Raw genomic sequence first — 20,817 nt, 5'->3', positions numbered from 1 at the left:
TGTGCAGATAGATTATTATGACTGCTATAAGGAAGCATTTCGAGTCCGAGTTTATGTAAACAAAACGCAGCGAAGGTCATGCTCTATCTCTGTCTTTCTCTCTCTCTCTCTCTCTCTCTATCTCCTTCTCTCTGTCTGTCTGTCAATTGCAGCTGGCAGTTGGACATCTGCTGAAGAAGCTGTGACAACGACTAATAAGACAAGAATACCCAATTTTTTTTTGTGTTTTTAAATTCCCAGCACAAATTGAATACGAAAAACCGCAAGCAGACAAACCTTAATGCTACACTTAGGCACTGAAGCTTGCGGTTTGTTGTGTTTGTGGTCACAGTTTTGATCGGAGACGACGATCAGAGCAGAGACCCAGAAAGACTTTTGCTGATAGCAGCTGAAGAACACATGGCGCTCCATGTGTGATAAGTCAAGTAAACTGAAGCTCAAGTCTTGCTCGAAAGTTCCCATACAATTTGGAATAAACTACTGCGAGATGAAGCTAATAGATCATTATTCTATCCATATTAAATTGGGGAAATTCTATTGATAGAAATAGATAGGTAAAAAACTATACCTAGTAAAGACTTTTTAATATCTAAAGGAGTTTAAGCAATTAAGAAAGCTAAGAAAACTGAAATACCCAGTGTTGATTTTGAATAAAACATTGTGGTATTATTTGTAAAATATACCAAATTTACATAGTATGTAATACATACCTCAAAAATACTAACTTATATCAAGAACTACATATGGTATATAATAATAAAAACACAAGAAAGCATTTCTCGACTGTGAGATACCCGCTACTTATAGTGAAAAAAGGCATAATAGAGCAGTATTAATTTTAAAATATACCAAATTAATATACTACAAAAATACTAAAAATATACCAAGTGCTATAATTGGTATATTGATATAATACTACATTTAAACTTAATATACCACAAAAATACTAAAAATATACCAATAGTTATATTTAGTATATTTGGTAGAGTACAAAAGTATAAGCCCCTTATATTTCCAGGGTGTTTCTCTGTAATTTATAAAATAAAGTAGTTTCGAGAATAAACAAATTACATAGATTGTCACTTGCTTGCGGTTGGCATGACAACATTTCGAGTAGCCTAACAGAGCAATTCAGAATGAGAGAAAACCATAACCATAATATTATGATTATTTTGAGTACGTTTTTTTTTTGTTTTTGTTATACTTAAGATAAAAGACACTGAAAATTTGCGGTCATCTTGTTTGACATTGGAGTGAGTGCTTGACTTTTGGCTCATGGGAACAGAAGTTAACAAGTGATTACGATGATAATTGGTCTGGGGCTGGATTATGATGACAAGAAGAACAAGAAAAACACAAGAATTTCCGAGAATTATGTTGCATTCAAAATGCGAGAAAAAAAGTGCCAACAAAGTTGAATAAAATATTGAAAATTCTTAAGAGTTGGCAAAAAAATTTATTTTGTGAAAATCAAATCCGATTATATGGCCGAGCGAGCATTGATCTATATAGACAGAGAAAGAGAGAGAGAGAGAGAGAGCGAAATGCAAACCATCAGCGAAATCCAACTACGATAAATCACACAGAAAACAACAGCGATATCAGCAACGTTCTACCTGTTCCTATATATTTATGTACATTTATATTTATGTGTAACAAGAGCTTGCGTATACACATATCATTGGGTATAGGATGTCTTCTTATAGAGAGGGACTCTCTGATTCGCTCTTTAAAATGATGACGAGATTTCAAAGTTGAAGCATTGAACATTTACAGACTTGTGTCATTTATTTTTCAAGTTAGAGTTATAAAGTAAATTTAAGAATGTTTCTTTAAGGAGAGAATTTGTTCGAAAAGAAATTGTGTTGCGCAGATTTTTGCTGATTACAGTTGAAAATATATGCACTTGAATTTAGTGCTGAGCAATATGTTTTTATTTTTGATCTGCATACTCCATTTTCTGGCTGTGCAAGTGTCATTCACCTGCAGATCGGGTAAACAATAAATAAGCATATCAGCCGCTGACTGAATGATGACTGACTGACCGACCGAATGACTAACTCTTTGTCAGTCTGATTCTGTGTCTGGCTATAGCTCTACTTACTGTCTGAGATTCTTAATATAGCACGTGTTTCATATGTGTGCTACAAAGTATCTGATTACTTTCTCTCTCTCTCTCTCTCTCTCTCTCTCTCTCTCTCTCTCTCTGTTGCACTCTAAAGTTGCACTGATCATGCGGTTGGTTTATAATATCTTTATATGTGGGGGGATCATGCGCTTGTGAACATGCACTTGTCACTCTCATTCACGTTCTCTTTCTCTCTCTTTTTGTCGCTGCACTTACAGTTATATGTTCCATAAGCATACTCGAACTTTACTATAGCCTCAACTCAATTATACCAACTCACACACCTTTGGGGATCAATCAGTTTCAGAGATTTCATTAAGATGCACTGCAAAAAGAAAATGCAATTAAAATACTGTATATTTTGAATGTAGCACTGCCTCTATATACCAAAAAAAAGCTTTTGGTAAATTTTTAGTATGTTGTGGTAGATCTCAGTGTATATATAGAATATGGTATGGAATTTTTTGGGATTTATAGTATATTTTGTATGTACTTGTTCATCTATATACCATATATACTTTTAGTATTTTGTGGTATATTTTAGTATATATGTAGAATATGGTCTGGTATATTTTATGATCTATGGTACATTTAGAAGGTACTACTAAATCTGACATACATACATATGTATATACCAAATAGATCATTTGGTATATCTAAGTAGGTGTTTAGAATATGGTATATCTTGTCTGTTATTGTATATTTAGAATGTAGTATTACATCGATATACCAAATAGAACCGTTGACATATTTTCGTATTGTTGCGGTATATTTTTAGTATATTTCTAGAATATGTTCTGGTATATTTTGTCCTCAATAATATTTGTAGAATGTAACACTAAATCGATATACCAAATAGAGCCTTTAGTATATCTTAAAATGTTTGTAGAATATCTATATACCAAACATATAATTTGGTATATTTTAGAAAAATAATTCCAAAATCATTCTTAGTTCTAATTAGTACTCGACAATTTGTTCTCAGTGTTCTCAATATGTTCTTGACCATGTCGCAATGTAATGATTCTGATGTCATTGAACACAGAACAAAAGATGTTGCGCACTCAATACTTTTCTATATGCAAACACATAATACTCGAATATATCATTTTTTTTATTCGTCGCCTTCTTCTTCAGTTTTTTTTTTCTTCTTTTCGTATTCGTATTTTTATTATAATCAGTGATTTTTTGTCTTTCTTCGTTAAGTATGTGTGTGTGTGTTTCATTTTGCTTTTCCGTTCGTTTTTGGCCTGAATTTTATCTTGCGAATGCAATTTTTTGGTACCGCTTTGCGTTGCGCAGAAGATATATTACCATATCGGATCCATATCGCATGGGTGTATCATATTACAGACACCGTCGCTGGATGGTTATACACTTTGCTCTTTCCCTTTCTTTTTTTCTCTTTGATATTTCGAAAAAAAAAAAAATTCGCTGAATCTGTGGAAATTGAGTTAAATTGAGAGTAGAGTTCTTTTTGTATAACTGCAAATGTAAGATCTTGAAATTATAAAAAATTAAGCGAGCTAAGCATGACTTCAGTTAATATATATAATTTCAATTAGAAATCAGATTAAATATGGTTCTTTATTTTTTAAATTAGGCATGTCTTCAGTTAGAATATACATATATAATTACAATTCGATGTCAGATGAAATATAATTTTTTAATTTCGATTGACATTATAAAAAAAATTAAGCGAGTTGGATATGACTTCAGTTTCTATAAAGTATTCCATTTAAAAGACAGATTTAATCTTTATTTTCTACTTTTTTACTTTCGATTGAAATTATTAAAACTATTAAGTGATTTTCAGTTTATATAAATTTCAATTTGATGTAAAAAATTTTGATTTTAATACGATTATTTTCGATTGAAATGTTTCAAAACACATCAGCGTTATTTTATCGTTACTATTTTCGCAATTGTTTCGCTAGTTCAACTAAAGCTCAACTGTACCTATTTTTCTGTAGCTATTGTTGTTGTTGCTTGCTGTCTCGGCTAACCTCATTCTCAGTGTAATCTGGCTTCAATCTAACCTCACAATGTGCCTGCATCCTAACATAGCACAAACACATATACACACACATACATAGTATATATGTATTTAGTCTCTGTCCATCTATATTGATTTTTCTCGACGAAAGCGCAGACGAAGAAGAGCAGCAGGAAATGCTGTAAAAGCGAGAACAAATGCTACGGATGTGCTGGGGCAAGAGAGGGGGCCACCGTGGTAGGCAGAGGAGGATACACAACAACAGCAACAACAACAACAGTAAACACACACACATACACACAGGGGGAGAATTTATCAGAATAACATCAGAAATTCAGAAGAACTTGCGCGCCTCCCTTGTGTTCCCCCCCTCCTTCCTCCCTCCTCCCGCAAAGCGCTGTGGCCATGATGTGGCTATAGTATATAGAGAAGCATATATAAAGCTTACATATATATTATATATGTATATATGCGCTGTGTATGTACTGAGAATCGGCCAAGGCAACTGTGTGGCAACAGAGCAAGAGCAAGAGCGAGCGAGAGAGAGAGAGACAGGGAGAGAGAAGGAGGAGGCGACAGGTGAGAAGAGCTGTAAAAGCAAGCGACTAAAAACGACGACGTCATCGTCATCGTGCATGATGTGGAAGTGAAGAAGAAGAAGCAGACACAGTGGGAAGGAAGGGGAGTGAAATGGGAGGTGAGGAGAGGGGTTGTGGTGCTGGTGTTGGTGTTGGTGTCTGTGTCAGGTGGCTTGGTGGGCGCTGTAGTAGAGGTCACATAGAGGGTAGTGGCTGAGCTGCTGCAGCTGCCGTTTGCTTCTGCTGCTGCTTCTGTTCTTGCTTCTGCTATTGTTGCTGCTGCTGCTGCTGGGGGTGATTTCTCAGTGGTGGTAGTTAAAGCTACCTGTAATAAGAGACGAAACGAGACGAGACGAAATGAGACGAGCGCCCAACGAAAGCCGAGCCGAAGCCGAGAGCCGAACAGCGAGCGAGGTCGACAAAAAAAAAAGAAAAGAACAACAACAGAGCAACAGAAATTTCATAGATTTTTTCTTAGAACTAGGGAAAATCCAATTAGAAATGCGCACAGAGGGAAATAATTCACCTGTCAAAGCACACACACACACACACACACACACTGAAAGAGATAGAGATAGAAAGAGATAGAGTGCGAGAGAGAGCAAAAGCTAAGCAAGAGTGAGAGAGAGAGAAAGCGAGAGGGGATGGAATTGAAAACTGACGAGCTGACAAGGCAAACTAAACTGAAACTGACTGACTGAATGACTGAATGAATGAAGGCTCCGCTGCTACGCTGCTGCGTGCGTAGGATGAGAGACGGAGGCAGAGCAAAGCCCAAGGGCGTGTGTGGGAGGGAGGGAGGTAGAGAGAGGGGTGACCTAGGGGTTGGGGCTGGGGATTTACGGCTGGCAGGTAAATTAATGACAAGCGAGGGTGGCTGCACAGTCGGGCTGGCTGGACAAAAGCAGTGTTGTTGGAGGTCGCGGCGAGGCGAGGGGAGGGAATAGAAGGGGAGGGAAGGGCAGGCATGCGGGTGCTGTTAACGTCGCAGTCAACGACGACGCCACGCAGCCAGACGTTAAATGATGGCGCGTCGCATATTCCCAACTCTGCGTGTGTGTGTGTGTGTGTGTGTGTGTGTGTGTGTGTGTGTGTGTGTGTGTGCAACGGAAATGAGCAAACAGAAATACAACAAGTTCGCATACGCCCAAACAGCGTGCACGACTAGCAGCCACCCCATAAAAAACTACAGCTCCTAATCCTAACCTCTTCATAACTTGGCTAATAGCTAAGCTTTTCGGCTGAAATTTTCAGAATATCAAGCCAAGGCTGAAAACTATATTAAAGTCAAATAATAACTTGGAAATCCAAGAATTTGGATAACAAGTCAGTTTAGAATAAAAAATTAGACGTCTCCTAATCCTTACCTCTTGGTAACTTGGCTAATTGCAAAGCTGAAATTTTCAGAATATCAAGCCAAGACTTAAAACTTTAGTTACAGCAAAATAAAATCTTGGAAATCCAACAATTTAGTTAACAAAGCCTAAAAATAATAAGAAAGACTACCAATATTTACCTCTTTATAACCTGACTATTTGCTGAGCTATTCAGCTGAAATTTTCAGAATATCAAGCATAGTCTCAAAACTTTAGTTACTGCAAAATAAAAGCTAGAAAATCTAACAAAGATAACAAAGGCTGTGTAGAATAAAAAACACTTTCTTCATCCCTACCTCTGCTGAGGTTTTCAGCTGAAATTTTCAGAATAGCAAGTCAAGTCTCAAAACTATCAAACAATTTAGTAAGCAAAGGTGTTTTTTTTTTTTTTTTTAGAAATTTGTAATATTGTAATTTGAAATATAATAAAACTTGCTGCTTGATCAACATGCTACCCTTTCTAGTAGACATCCCCGACAGGGTATAGGAGCAGAAAACCAAAGCCATGAATCTGAAATTCTTTGCTGCTTTTTTGCCTCAAACTCGAATGACAAGCGGCTGACATGGGCCGTGATGAAGTGGGGCCGCTTGCTTGCTTCTTCTTCTTCTGCTTGTTGTTTACTGGGGTGGTGAGGGTTGGGCTCTGGGCTCTGGGTTCTGGGTTTTGCCTTGCCAGGTTTGAGGTACAGCAGATTGCGGTAGTTGGAGCGGGGAGCAAGGGGCTGGCTATTCCAAATGGTGGCAGGACATTGTTTTCTTCTATTTCCTTTCTTTTTTTTTTTGCTCTCCTCTTCTCTGGTTGGGTTTTTTTTTTGGGTTATTGCGCATTGATTTGCTGCATTGCGTGCGGCAGGTGGATGAAATACTGATATCCTTACCTTCTGCCAAGCGATTAGTCATCAACATAAAAGAAAGGAAGAGCATATGGCCATTAAGCCGGGAGATAAACACACTTAATGTAGTTAACTAAAGCTGATAGTGTGGAAGCAAAGAAGAGCAGCTTTGAAAAAGCCAATGGAAAACATGCATGAAAGACAGAGGAAAATTCCCTAGGAATACAAAATTAAAACTATAGTTGCAACTGCATTAAAACAAAATAAGTTGTTAACTTTGCTTAACTGAAAAAGTAATGAAAGAGCTTATGGAAACCATGAATGACATTTATATGAACTTTCCTAGGATAACAAAATTAAAGCTAAGCTACAGCTGAGTTGCAGCTGCAACAATGAGTTGTTAACTACGTTTAGTTAAAAAAGTGATGAAAAAGCTAATGGAAAACATGCGTGAAAGCCAGAGGAAAATTCCCTAGGAATACAAAATTAAAACTATAGTTGCAGCTGCATTAAAACAAAATAAGTTGTTAACTTTGCTTAACTGAAAAAGTAATAAAAGAGCTTATGGAAACCATGAATGACATTTATAAGAACTTTCCTAGGATAACAAAATTAAAGCTAAGATACAGCTGAGTTGCAGCTGCAACAATAAGTTGTTAACTAAAAAGTAATGAAAAAGCTAATGGAAAACATGCGTGAAAGTCAGAGGAAAATTCCCTAGGCTACAGCTGAGTTGCAGCTGGATTAAAACAAAATAAGTTAACTAAAAAAGCTAACGGAAAACATGCCTGATATCCTTAGTAAAATTCCCTAGAAATCAAAAATAAAACTAGGTTAAACTCAAACCGTGAAAAAACATAAAATGATATGCTTAGGTGTAAATTACTCTTAGTAAAAAGTGGGCGGGAGACCTCCTATCGTCTCCAAGGACATATAATAATAGCAATAGCTCATGTAGCAACGTTATCTGAAGGCTGAAGGCAGTCAGAAAAAGGCTGCAGTCGCAGTCAACATGATTTACGCGTTGGCGTCGCCATCGTCATCGTCATCGTCATCGTTGTTGCCAAATGCCAGCTGCATTCTAGCGTTGGATGTCAACAAAACATGACCCCAAAATGTAGCTGCAACGCCGCCAACCGCCAACCGCATACCTAGATTTCTAGTTGGTCTATGCTACTCCGTCTTTGGCAACAGCAGCGACAAATGTCACATAAATCCTCAATGCGAATGTTTTGCGGATTTCGTAAGGCTCGAGAACGCCTTTCGATACAACTCTAGTGGAAGAAAATTTGCATAGCAATGCCATCCCAGGCAGAGGACTCAAGATGATGACTGCTGAAAATACCCTGTAAATGTGAGCCGAAAAGCAATAAGGAATCTGTCTCAGATTGTCCAAAAAATGAATCTTCTGGAAATATCGATTAGAAAATTATGTTTAAAATATCTTTTTGGTTTAGGTTTCTGGTTACAATAAATCTTTGAAATTTAGAGATTAGAAAATTATAAAAATATATTTTTGTTTAATGTTTATGCTAAAGCTTTGAGCAGTCTCATATTGTCCACAAAATAAATCTGCCAGAAATATTAGTTAGAAAATAATGTTAAAAATATTTTGTTGGCAACCTAAGTTGCTGATAAAGAATAAATCTTCGAGATTTTGAGATTAGAAAATGATGTTTAAAAAACACATTTTTGTTTTAGGTTTTTGCTAAAGAATAATTCTTTTAGATTTAGAGATTAGAAAATCATGTTTAAAAAATGTATTTGTACTTTAGGTTTTTGCTTATAAATCTTCGAGAAATAGATATTAGAAAATGATGTTTAAAATATCTTCTTGTTTTAGGTTTTAGAATAAATCTTATAGATTTAAAGGTTCGAAATTAGGTTTCAATTATAATTTTTTCTTAGGTTTTTGCTAAAGATTTGAAGGGTCTCAGAATATCAAAAGATACTTAGAGATTAGAAAATTATGTTTAAGATATCCTTTGCCTTTAGGTCTTATAAATAATTGGATTATTGAAATCTATTGTTTCGAAATTTAGAGATCAGAAAATGATGCTTAAAGAATATATTTTTTGTTTTTTTTTGTTTGTCTGTTTTGAATAAATCTTAATAATTTAAAGTAGTTAACCACCAAGTGCACCCCAAATTTAATTGGACTGTTGAAATCTTTTATATCCTCCTTTTGCTTTGATTTTGGGATGCCAAATTTAGCTGGATTTCGTCAGTCAACCTATCAGCGTAGCTTACGAAATCCTTTTTCAGTCAGAACGAAACGTCTGCCATCTTGTGGCGCCGCAAGGGATGTTCAATGGAGGTCGCATTACGCGTGGGCAACAGACTTGAGTCGTAGTTAGGGGCAGCACACTCAGCATGTGGCAAAGGGAGGAGGAGGGGTGGAGAGACAAGTGAGGAGGGTGTCTCTATGCGACAATTTCCTGCTTTCAAAGTTTTGCGCACACACAAACTGAGAAACACGCAGAGCGAGCAGAGAGAGAGAGAGAGAGAGAGAGCTGAGAACTGAGCGCATTAAATTGAGGCCCAAGTTACAGCAGCGATAAATTCGAGGCAAATGTATCTGACGATTGCCGTTTGGGCCAAGAGTCAGCAACAACAACAACAACAAGCGCTGTTGTTGCCCCTGCCTGCGGTTGGCGTGCGGCAAAAAAGTTCGCCAGGTTGTTGTAACCCTCGTTATACCCATTAGTCAAAAGGGTTGCAAGGGTAACATCGTTCAGTGGCAGCCGAGAACATAAAGAATTTGTATTATTTGCTGTCTGCTTAGGCTCTTTATCTGTCTAAGCTTTTGTTTAAGCCATCTGACAGTCTGACAATCTGGTATGTTGTGTACTTTACTCTATGGTATATTTAAAATAACTATATGGTATATTTTGTACTTTACCATATGGTATATTTTTTAAAACGTAGTACTATGTCAATATACCAAATAAAGCTATTGGTATATTTGATGTATTTTGCGGTATATTTTCAGCATATTTATTTATTGCCTTAAGTGTATTTCTGTATTTTGCAATGTATTTTCAGTATAATTTTTGATCATACGGTATATTTTTACACTTTGTGGTATATTTTCGGTATATTTATTTGCCTTCGGTATATTTTCGGTACATAGTCTTCGGTTTGATTTTGCAGTCTGCGGTATATTTTCGGTATATTTAAGTATTTTAGTGGTATAATATCAGTATATTTATTTGGATCATGTAGTATTTTTTTTTACATTTTGCGGTATATTTTCGTCATATTTATTTCTTATATAGCCCTCGATATCTTTTAGTATTTTGAGGTATGTTTTCGGTGTATAGTTTTCGGAATGTTTTTGTAGTTTTGTGATATAATTTTGATATATTTATTTGTTATATAGCCTCGGGCATATTTCAGTATTTTGGCGGTATATTTCTTGTATATTTATTTGCTGTATATGAGATTTTAGTATAATTATTTGGTATATATAATCTTCGGTATATTTGATTATTTTTGTGGTATATTTTTAGAAAATGATTTCATTGAACATGGCTAGCAGGTATCTCAAGGTTGAGCACACTCGACTGCTTTCATACTTGTGGTTTTTTTCTATCAATTCATATCACAATTTATATTCTATTAAATTTATTCGATTACAAATTACATTTATTTCAAGCATTCTTAACGCTTGAAATGTATAGAATTATATAGAAAATCGGAATGTCTACTAATGTTGGGGTATCTTGAAGTCGAGCACACTTTGCACGGTCCGTTAGCCAAGTTAGTTTGCTTTGCTTGCAGCGTTTTTGCATACGAAATGCGAGCTGTAAATTGTATCTGTGCGCTACTTAGATACACCAATGCGAGCGAGCACGGGGGTGACTCTCGTCTCATATACAACCCCTAGCCTCCCCTCCCCTACCCCCCACTCCCCCCTCACTCAGTTCAGTTGAACAACACTTCGTGTTGCCGTTTTTTCGGTGGTTTCGTTCGTTTGCCCGCAATTGGTTGCCGCAGCAACGTTGATTTAATAGATTTTTCCGTTTGCAGCTCAAAATGTGCTTTTGCAGATACACAGTGTCGTAGTATGCCCCTAACATCCCTTCAACGACATCACCTCCACCTCCCACCTCACCCCCAAAAGCAGAGGACAACTTTTGTGACGAGGACAATGACGAGGGGAGACGGTGAAGGAGACGGGGCGACGGTGACTCCGAGGACATGGACATGGACACGAATTGAGTACGTGACACGGGGTTGCAACCCCCAACCCATGCCACCCCCACAACCCCCCTCCTCTTACTCTTGCTCTTATAGCAACCCTATCTAGACTTTTGTATCCCATTGCCATCATCCGCTTTATTTTTATTTTCGTTTTTTTTTGTTTTTTTGCTGTCGCATTTGTCTGCATCCGAAAAAAGCAGCAAAGTTTTTTCTGTGTTTTCTTTGCTTTTTGTTTTGCGTGTCGCCACTCGAGGGTTGTGCAACCACACCCCTGCGTGTGTGTGCATGTGTGTGCATGTGTGTGTGTGTAATTAATGCTTATTGCCTTCGCTTAGCTGGCGAATTGTTCGCTTTTGGTTGGCCAAATCTGCAAAACGCAACGCAATGAGACAACACCACGTGATTTCAGCGATTTCAATTCGAATCACCCTCTAAAGAGGGGTGGGGAGAGGTGGATGGGGGGGGGGTGTTTGTTATACACTGAGAGGGTTGCTAAAATCAAAGCACATCATTGAGCTGAGCTGCTGTGCTTTAGCTACAAAATGGCGTCGCTTTTGAGCTTTGCCAAATTCTTCAGGGTTGTGGATGATGATTTCCACATGATTTCCATTGGTAGCCACCAATTGGAATTGAGTTCATCTCAAGATGATGATTTCCATTTTAGCTAAAGTCAGCAGAAGTTTCATTAACACCCTCGAAAATGAATCTCAATTCCTAAAACTTTCGTTTGTCGCATAGCAAATGAATCCAAGTGTGTTCAACTTATTCTTTCAATATATCAAAACAGTTTCGTGTCATTTTTTCTATAGTAAAATTTATTTTTTGTATAGTTTTTTTTATTTCTTCAGAAAGTGTATCTTAACAATACAGTTTTGCATCTTATACAACCCATATCTTATGATCAAAAGGATTTTGAACCACAACATTTAATTATTATTGCAAGATAGATTGTAAATCAAGTAAATATTACAAGTACGAGTAAAGAAGATTTTTGCAGTAAAATTGATTATGAAAACAGTTTATTTTGAACCCTTATATGAAAGTAAGTTAAAGATATGTTTGAGCTGCATTTAATTCAAGAAAAGTCTAGTTGACATTCTTATTCTAAGCTTAGATCTCTAACTTTCTGTTTAATCTGACCAATTAACTCTAGATTTTCATAGCTAATTATACCCGTTAACAATAGTTTAGAAGGGTAACTTTATATATTATAACTTTGTGCCGACAGGAAATGTATGTAACAAGTAGAAGGAGGCATCTCCGATCCTATAAAGTATATATATTCTTGATCAGCGTCAACAGCCGAGACGATATAGCCATGTCCGTCTGTCTGTCCGTATGAAACACTGGATCTCAGAGACTATAAGAGATAGAGCTATAATTTTTTTTCGACAGCATTTGTTATGCTTGCACGCAGATCCAGTTTGTTTCAAACTTTTGCCACGCCCACTTCCGCCCCCGAAAATAAAAAAAAAACGAATAACAAGCGTAATTTTAAAGCTAAGGTTGTGAATTTTGGTATATATAATAATAACTATAGTAGTCCTGAAAATTTGGTTGCGATCAGATAAAAATTGTCGAAGTTATTAAAGAAATACTTTTGTATGGGCAAAGACGTCTACTTATTAGGTGTCTTAGTTGCTTTGGCTGACAATCTGGTATATTGAGCCGTCCATGGTATATTTCGAATGCGGTACTATATCGATATACCACATATACCATTTGGTATATTTTTAGTATATTTGCAGTATATTCGGTATATTTTGAGAATAATACCGTTAAATATATTGCTTTCAATCAAATTGGGTAGCGGGTATCTCACAGTCGAGTACACTCGACTGTAGCTTTCTTACTTGTTTTTATTTAAAATTTTGTTAATAAAATAAATAATAAAGTAAAAGTGTTCAGCTCTTGCTTTTTGATTTTAGCTTGTTTGATTTGTTAGAAAATACTATATAGTTCGGTTGATAAGAATAATTTTGTTTGAGATGTAAAAGCAGCATAGTTTCTACTTCATTTATAGTATAGTATCTTCTCACTTAAGTCTCTCTCTCTCTCTCAGTTATCAACTGAAATGTTTCAACTTGCTCGAGCTTTGCATACAATTTGACAATTTGCGTTGCTTTCTGCTTCACTCACACTCACAGCGATTTCGCCTTGAATTGCATGTCAGAGCTTCCAATGTTGTTCCCTCCTTCCACTTTCCACCCTCCCACCCTTCGCTTGTTGTTGTTGTTGGTGTTGTTCGTGCCATCAACTGGTCAAAAGGGCAGGCGACAATCATCATTATTATCAGTAGTAGCAGCAGCAACGTCATCATCATTATTCATATGGCCCAAAAGCGCCATCATAAAGCAGTCAACAAATGTCGTTGTAACTGTCCCCCCTTCCCCGTCCATCCCCTCTCTTTCCCTTCGACTGTGTCTAGAGCACTCTCCAAGGATTCAGCTAATGAGCTTGTTCGTGTGCATGTCCTCACTGATAATCAGCGACCACAACACTCTCAGGTGACTCAGGTGACTCAGGTTGAATGGTTGAATGGTTGAATGGATGGATGGATGGATGGATGGATGGATGGATGGTTCCTTAGTTGGGTTGGGACAACAACTCAGCCCAGCCCAAGCCAAGGCTGCTGGAGTTGAGTCTCATTAGCTGACTGTACATGTAGTACATATGTCTCTCTCTCACTCTTGCTCTATATCTCTCCCTCTCTCTCTTTGTACATAGTACTTTATAGCAAGTACAGACCCTGAGCTTCCATTAGCGATGATGACGCTGAGGCTTAACGTGTCGCCGCATGGCAGGAGAATTTTCCTCTCTCTCTCTCTCTCTTCCTCTCTCTTTTTTTCTGTCTCTGCTTTTGGTGTGCGTGAGTTCATGTTGATGGCGCTTTGTTTGCTCGGGGACCTCTGAGCTTACATATGTGAGTGTGGGAGTGAGAAAAGTATGTCTGTGTGTGTGTGTGGAGCAGAGCACATGCTGCGTTGCACACTCCAACTTCAACTGCGACTTTTACACTGCAAAAAAAAATTGTTGTGAAATCAAAATTTTGATCTAACGAACATGAAAATCTTAAATGCTAGAAAACACATATTGATTTCAAGAGCACTTATAATAAAATAAAGAAATAGGTAAGATGTTATTCTTCAAATATACCAAATTAATATACTAAAAATTACAAAAATATACCAAAGTCAATATTTGTTATATTTATATAGTATCTTAATGCTAGAAAACACATATTGATTTCAAGAGCACTTATAATAAAAGAAAGAAATAGGTAAGATGTTATTCTTCAAATATACCAAATTAATATACTAAAAATTACAAAAATATACCAAAGTCAATATTTGTTATATTTATATAGTATCTTAATGCTAGAAAACACATATTGATTTCAAGACACAAGATTTCAAGAAATAGGTAAGATGTTATTCTTCAAATATACCAAATTAATATACTAAAAATTACAAAAATATACCAAAGTCATTATTTGTTACATTTTTATATAATACTACATTTTAAAATATACCACAAAAAAAAAACAAAAATATACCAAAGTCTATATACCAATATACCATAAAGTACGAAATATACCAGATTGTCAGCCAAAGCAAATAAGATTTGTAGTGAGATTTTTTCACACACATTTCCTGAAGGCACAACATTCTAAAAACAAGAATTAGCTTTAAGTCTCTATTTCGATTTGTAAGCTCTAAAAATCCGGTATACAGTAACAATAAAATCAATTTGCATTTAATTTAAAAGATATTTTAGCTGCTGTATTTGTATGAGCATGTTTTGTACTTGTTTTTGGTTTTTTTTTTTGAGGATTATTCATGGTCGTTGGTTCCGCGTTGTAAGCTCGGTTGGGAAGTCGGAAAGTTTGGGAAGTTGTTTCCTTGCGGCGACGTCTGCGTTGTTCTCTGTTTGCCAAAGGTGTGTCAATGACATTGGGTCGGGGAATATGGCGAGGAGAATGAAATGAGAGTAAAGGAAAGTAGAGGAAAGCACAGAAGAGGAAAGGAAAGGAAAGGAAAGGAAAGGAAAGGAAAGGAAAGGAAAGGAAAGGAAAGGAAAGGAAAGAAAACAAGGAAGGAAGAGGAAAGTAAGGAAAAGGAAAGGAAAAGAAGCGAAGGGAAAGGTAAAGGTAAAGGAATGAAAGGGAATGGAAAGAGAAGAGGGAATATGCCATGATTGTGGGCACAGCGGATGCATGGGTGTGGCATGCAACCCCACAGAGACACAGCCAGCATCTGCCTCTCCACCGCTCGCTCTCCCTCTCTCCCTCTCAATACCTCTCACAGTATTTTGGCTATTGATTTTCGTATTTTGCCTTTTTGGCGCACGCGATCAAAGCGAACGAACAAACGCACGCATGCTTCGCTCCTTCACTTGCCACTTGCCACTTCCCTTCCTCTTTCACTTTGCATCCAGTTCAGTCTCTTCTCTCTCTACACTTCCGCTACCACTTCCTCTCCTGTCTGTCCGTCCGTTTGTCGTCATCAGCGTCTTTTACATGCTGTGCACTCAAACGTAACGCCAGTTAAACATCGAGTGAGTAAGAGTGGGAGTGGGAAGAGGAAGAGAGAGAGGGGGGGGACTACGGGGAGGGTGATTCCAATGAAGTGCCTGCTCTGAAGATGCGTCTACAGTCTAGACGGTGAAGAAGGCCAACATAGTCTGAGGCTGACCCTCAGCTTATCAACAAGTTTTGCTAGAAGAGGAACCGGTTCAAAGGCGAATTGCTCCGCAATGCTAGAGGAAGAAACACTGCTCGACAGAAAAAAAGATGCTTAGGTTTTCAAAAAAGCATTTTACGCTTTACTAAAATAGGAATAGGATTTGAATAATTCATATTAAGAGAGACTTGGGAATTTAAAATTTGTGTGTTAATCTAATTTGTCGAACACTTTTCATAAATTTCTTCAATATTATTTAATATTATTCCAAAAATATACTAAAAAATACTAAAAATATACAAAATGCTATATTCAGTATATATTTATGTATATAGTTTAACATGTGATGTTTGTAAAACAGCGGGTATATAAATATACCACACGATATACAAAAAAATACTAAAAAATATACCAAATACTATATTTGGTATATTAATACTGTAATACATTCAAAATATGCAAAAAATCCTGTGCGGTATTAATTTTAAAATATACCTAATTTATATACCACAAAAAATACTAAAAGTCTACCAAATGCTATATTTGGTACATCGACGTTGTACTACAAAATATACCATAAAGTGCAAAATACAGCGCGGTATTGATTTTAAAATATACTTAATTTATATACCAAAAAAATACTAAAACAAAAAATACCGAATGCTTTATTTGGTATATTCATATTGTAATACAAAATATACCATAGAGTGCAAAATTTAACAGACTGTCAACCAAAAGTATTTCACAAATAACTTCTTATATATCGTCTCGGTTGTTGACGCTGATCAGGAATATATATATCCTTTATATAGTATACATATATTTTATATCTTATTGGGTCGAAGATGCGTTCTTCTGTTTGTGAAATATATTTTCTGAAGATACAAAGTTATAAAAGAATGTGAAGCAAATTTAATTATAAATCTAAACTGAACTCATGATGTTTAACGGATGTTAATTAATTTATGAACAAGTTGTTGAAGAGTTACTTGTCCAGTTACTCCGTCAATAAGTTGTGCTGGACCAGCAGCCAATCGCATTGCAGTTGCTGAGATGCAATCGCAATCAGAGATCCAATAAAAAGCAACAAGCGACATTTGCCCGCGTTGCGTGGCAAACAAAGATGAAGTCAAAGTGGAAATCCATGTGCTGTGGGGCGACATGAAATCACAGACAGACAGCAGCGACAGCAACAGATACAGATACACACATACAGACTACAGATAGAGCTACAGCAACAGATACAGATACAGCGAACATTTAAAGCCGCAGCGAAAGAAACGAAAAAAAAAAGCGATGAGGAGGAAACGTGGGAGAGGGAAGGGAAGGGAAGGGAGCTGGGGAGCAGCGAAGCAAACGCTGACAGAGATTAATGAAGCACTTATGGGTGAGCACACACACACACACACACACAGACGAATGGGCGCAGATACATTTGTATCTGTATCTGTGGCGGCTGTGCGCGTTGATCATCATCTGCTGCTGCTTGTTTATTTGCTGTTGGCTGCCGGTTGCCGAGATTTCGACGCCTTCATCATGGCTTGGTAGCTGTGCGTGTATCTGTATTTGTATCTGTAAATGTATCTGTGGCTGTGTATTTATATCTGTATCTATAGCTCTCTCGCTGTGATGGCTGTAAAGCAAAGATCAAGGCGAGTCACACCACAAACACAAAGCTATTTATAGTATCAACACTCGTTCTCTCTCTCTCTCTCTCTCGCTCTCTGTCTTTGTTTCTCTTTCACTTTGTGATGGCGTTGGGGGGGAGGAGCAGCAGCAGCAGCAGCAGAAGTTGAATATCTTTTAGATGAGCTGCTAAATCTGCAGGCGGAATCAATCTTCCCACACTTGCGCTTCAGTCTTCCGCCTCTTTTGTTGTCCACCTCGCTTGGTCACTTGGCATTGACTGCAGTAAAAAAACAACAAAAACATTTGCATTTCTGTCCATCCGCATCTGCATCCCTGACTTTGACTTTGTCTGCGATTCTCACTCTTGTCTGTATCTGTATCTCGGTATCTGTATCTTTAGCTGTAGCTATATCTTTAAACTGTGTATTGGCGCTCTTAATTCGCCATTGTCTGTGGCTGTGAAATTCTCTGAAATTCCATTTGAAAAGCTATCTTCTGACCAACCAAGCAGCTAGCTAGTTAGCTACACAGTGCGAAAACAAATCGAATATATATAACCATACATCCAGTTATATATTAGTATCTATATAAAAGCTCAACTCACTATTGATGACGATAGAAAAAACTTCAATTCTTTAAATTGCAAAATTTTTGATTTTTTTTGCTCTATTTGATAAAATTTCTTTTCTTAATAGATATGTGCATTATTTATTTAGTATTTGTATTATTATTTATAATTTTTTTGTATTATTTATTCTTACATTTATTATTATATTTATTATTTATTGTTAATATTTACTTTTCCTATTAATTTATTATGAAGTTTGTTATTATTTATTGCCTTTATTTATTCATTCATTTTTGCCATAGTCACATCAATACTTTATAATTTTATATTTACAGCAAATAAATTGAATGCCATATAGTTAGCTTCAACTTAAATTTCCTACTTAAAACTTTTGTTTTATTTGTAAGGTGAACTTTTCATTTATATATTTATTTATAATTGTTATTTTATTTCATTTAATTTCATTTCAAATCACGTCATTTTATTGCATTTCATTTTATTGGAATACATTTTATTTTTTACTATTCTGTTCTATTTCATTTCTTTTTATTTCATTTATTCTCATGTCATTTCATTGCATTTAACTTAATTTATATTAATTCCATTGGATTCCATTCTATTTTATTTTAATTCATTGAATTTCATCTTATTTTTTTCCATTCCATTTATATTTATATTTAATTTCATACAATTCCATTATTTTTATTCTATTCTATACTGTTCAAATTATTGTATTTAATTCTTCTTCTAATTCTTTTTATTTTATTTCATTTCATTTGACTTGATTTTATTTCATTTCTATTTTATTTCATTTTATTTGTAATCATTTCCATTTGATTTAATTTCTTTTTATCTTATTTAAATTCAGTTCAGTTCATTTGATTGCTTTGCATATTATTATTTTTATTTTTTGGATTTTTCCAAACTTTGCTTTCTTTTTTGCTTGTGACTTTTATTTTATTTATTTAGTGTGATTTTTTTGTACAACGCTTTAAATATTCTTTCATTTATTAGTGTTGGTTTATTTATTTTTTCGACAGTGTTTCAAATATGTTATTCAATCACACAAACCCGAGAAGGCTATCAGATAAGTCTGCGTATATTTATTTATTGTTGAGCGAGAATTAAGATTGTTAATACCCAGAATGCTTCACATCGGCAAAAGCTGTTATACATATTTCTCTATTTCTGTATTTTTTTCGTTTTCTCAATGACTTTATGACTTTGTTCAGTTGGAGTTGAGTTTATGATTTGCTCACTTGGATGCCCCATTTTGCATTTAACGCGCGCTCTCGCGAGAGTTGTTCTGTGGTGTATCTGCAGTTATCGAGGGGCAGTTCCCCTCAACCGCAACAGCAGCAACAACAGCAGCAACAACAACAACAACCGGCTTCACATGGATAGAGTGGTAGATGGCAACTTGATGAAAAATCAAGGTCTGACTGCCTCGCTGATCATTAATGTTGCACACACACAGATACATTAAATATGTATCTGTACTTGTAGTTGTATCTGTAGCTCTGAGTGTATCTTTTATCTGGCCGGGAAGCTTGGCGCTGACTCGACGCCATTTAACAACAACACAACACAACACAAAAAAAAAAAAATAGGGAGAAAAGCAACGAAATATTGCGACGAAACGGGAGGAGTTGAAGCCAGGTTAATGTCTGCCTGGAAGATGATGATGATCATGATGACGATGATTGTGACTGAGATGATGATGATGTTGCTGCTGCTGTTTGGTGGTGGCGGCAATGATGACGACGCAGATGTGGACGCACTGAAAGCAAACGTTACGCTTGGTTAAAGATCATTACCGGCAGCAACAACATCAACAATGAAGACGACAACAACGACAAACTGGCAACTGGCAACTGGCAACGGCGACGGGGCGTTGTCAGGCAGCCAACATTGCCAGGGGCACTTAAAAGAGACCCAGACCCAGACTTAAAGCCAGTCACAGCCACAGCCACAGCCACAGCAACAGATACACAGCCATTGCTAGAGCCAAAGATACAGATACAGATACAAATACACAATGAAAGATACAAAACACTAAGAGCTAGGCACATCTTCAGCGAAAGATGGAAATTTTTGTGCGCCCAAAAAAAGTTGGAGCGAACAGAAAAGCTTTGACGCACTGCTTACATACCCTGTAATGTTGCTCCATGGCAGCGCTGATCGAGGTTTAATACTGATCCTCGGTGCTGGGCAAGTGCTCAGGTTAATCTACCAATTCATACCCTGTAATTATTTTACTTTCATTTTGATTACTTGCTTGATTTAGTTATTTGAGTGTGAACGTAACTTTAACAGCAAGAAAAGTAGATTTCAAGATTCATTTTGTAGCTAAAGCTAGAGTTATATATAGCACATATATAGGAATTTATGATTCCTGCAAAAACTGTAGAAGTTATTTAAGAAATACTTTACTAGTACTAAGTTGCTTTTGGCTGATAATCTGGTATATTTTGTACTTTATGATATATTTTAAATTCAGTGCTTTATCAATATATCAAATATAACTTTTATTTTTAGTATTTTTTTTTAAACGTGATACCATATCAATATACCAAATATAGCTTTTGATATGTGTTAAATTTGGTATTATATCGAAATATCAAAAATATCCGTTGGTATATTTTAGTACTTTTGCAGTATATCATTTTTAAATACAGTACTATTTTTTAGTATTTTTGAGGTATATTAATATTATATACCATATAAATATACCAAATAAAGCTTTTGATATGTATTAGTATTTTTGCGGTATATAGTGTTGAATATCCTATGGTATATTTTAGTATTTTTGCAGTATATC

At 36.1% G+C, this 20,817-nt stretch overlaps 1 long non-coding RNA gene across 1 annotated transcript in view; it reads left to right on the top strand.

Annotated features, from left to right (window-relative positions):
• Positions 1-11,904: 11,904 nt before the first annotated feature.
• LOC117577861 (uncharacterized) overlaps positions 11,905-20,817 on the top strand; it is a 35,664-nt gene continuing 26,751 nt past the window's right edge. The window contains exon 1 of the long non-coding RNA XR_004573316.2: positions 11,905-12,159. This is a non-coding gene — a long non-coding RNA (uncharacterized LOC117577861). The remainder of the gene's footprint in view (positions 12,160-20,817) is intronic.

The sequence above is a fragment of the Drosophila albomicans genome, chromosome X (assembly GCF_009650485.2).
Source record: "Drosophila albomicans strain 15112-1751.03 chromosome X, ASM965048v2, whole genome shotgun sequence".
Lineage (NCBI taxonomy): Eukaryota > Metazoa > Arthropoda > Insecta > Diptera > Drosophilidae > Drosophila > Drosophila albomicans.
Note: the sequence above shows the minus strand (reverse complement) of the source record. Positions and strands in the feature narration are given on the sequence as shown.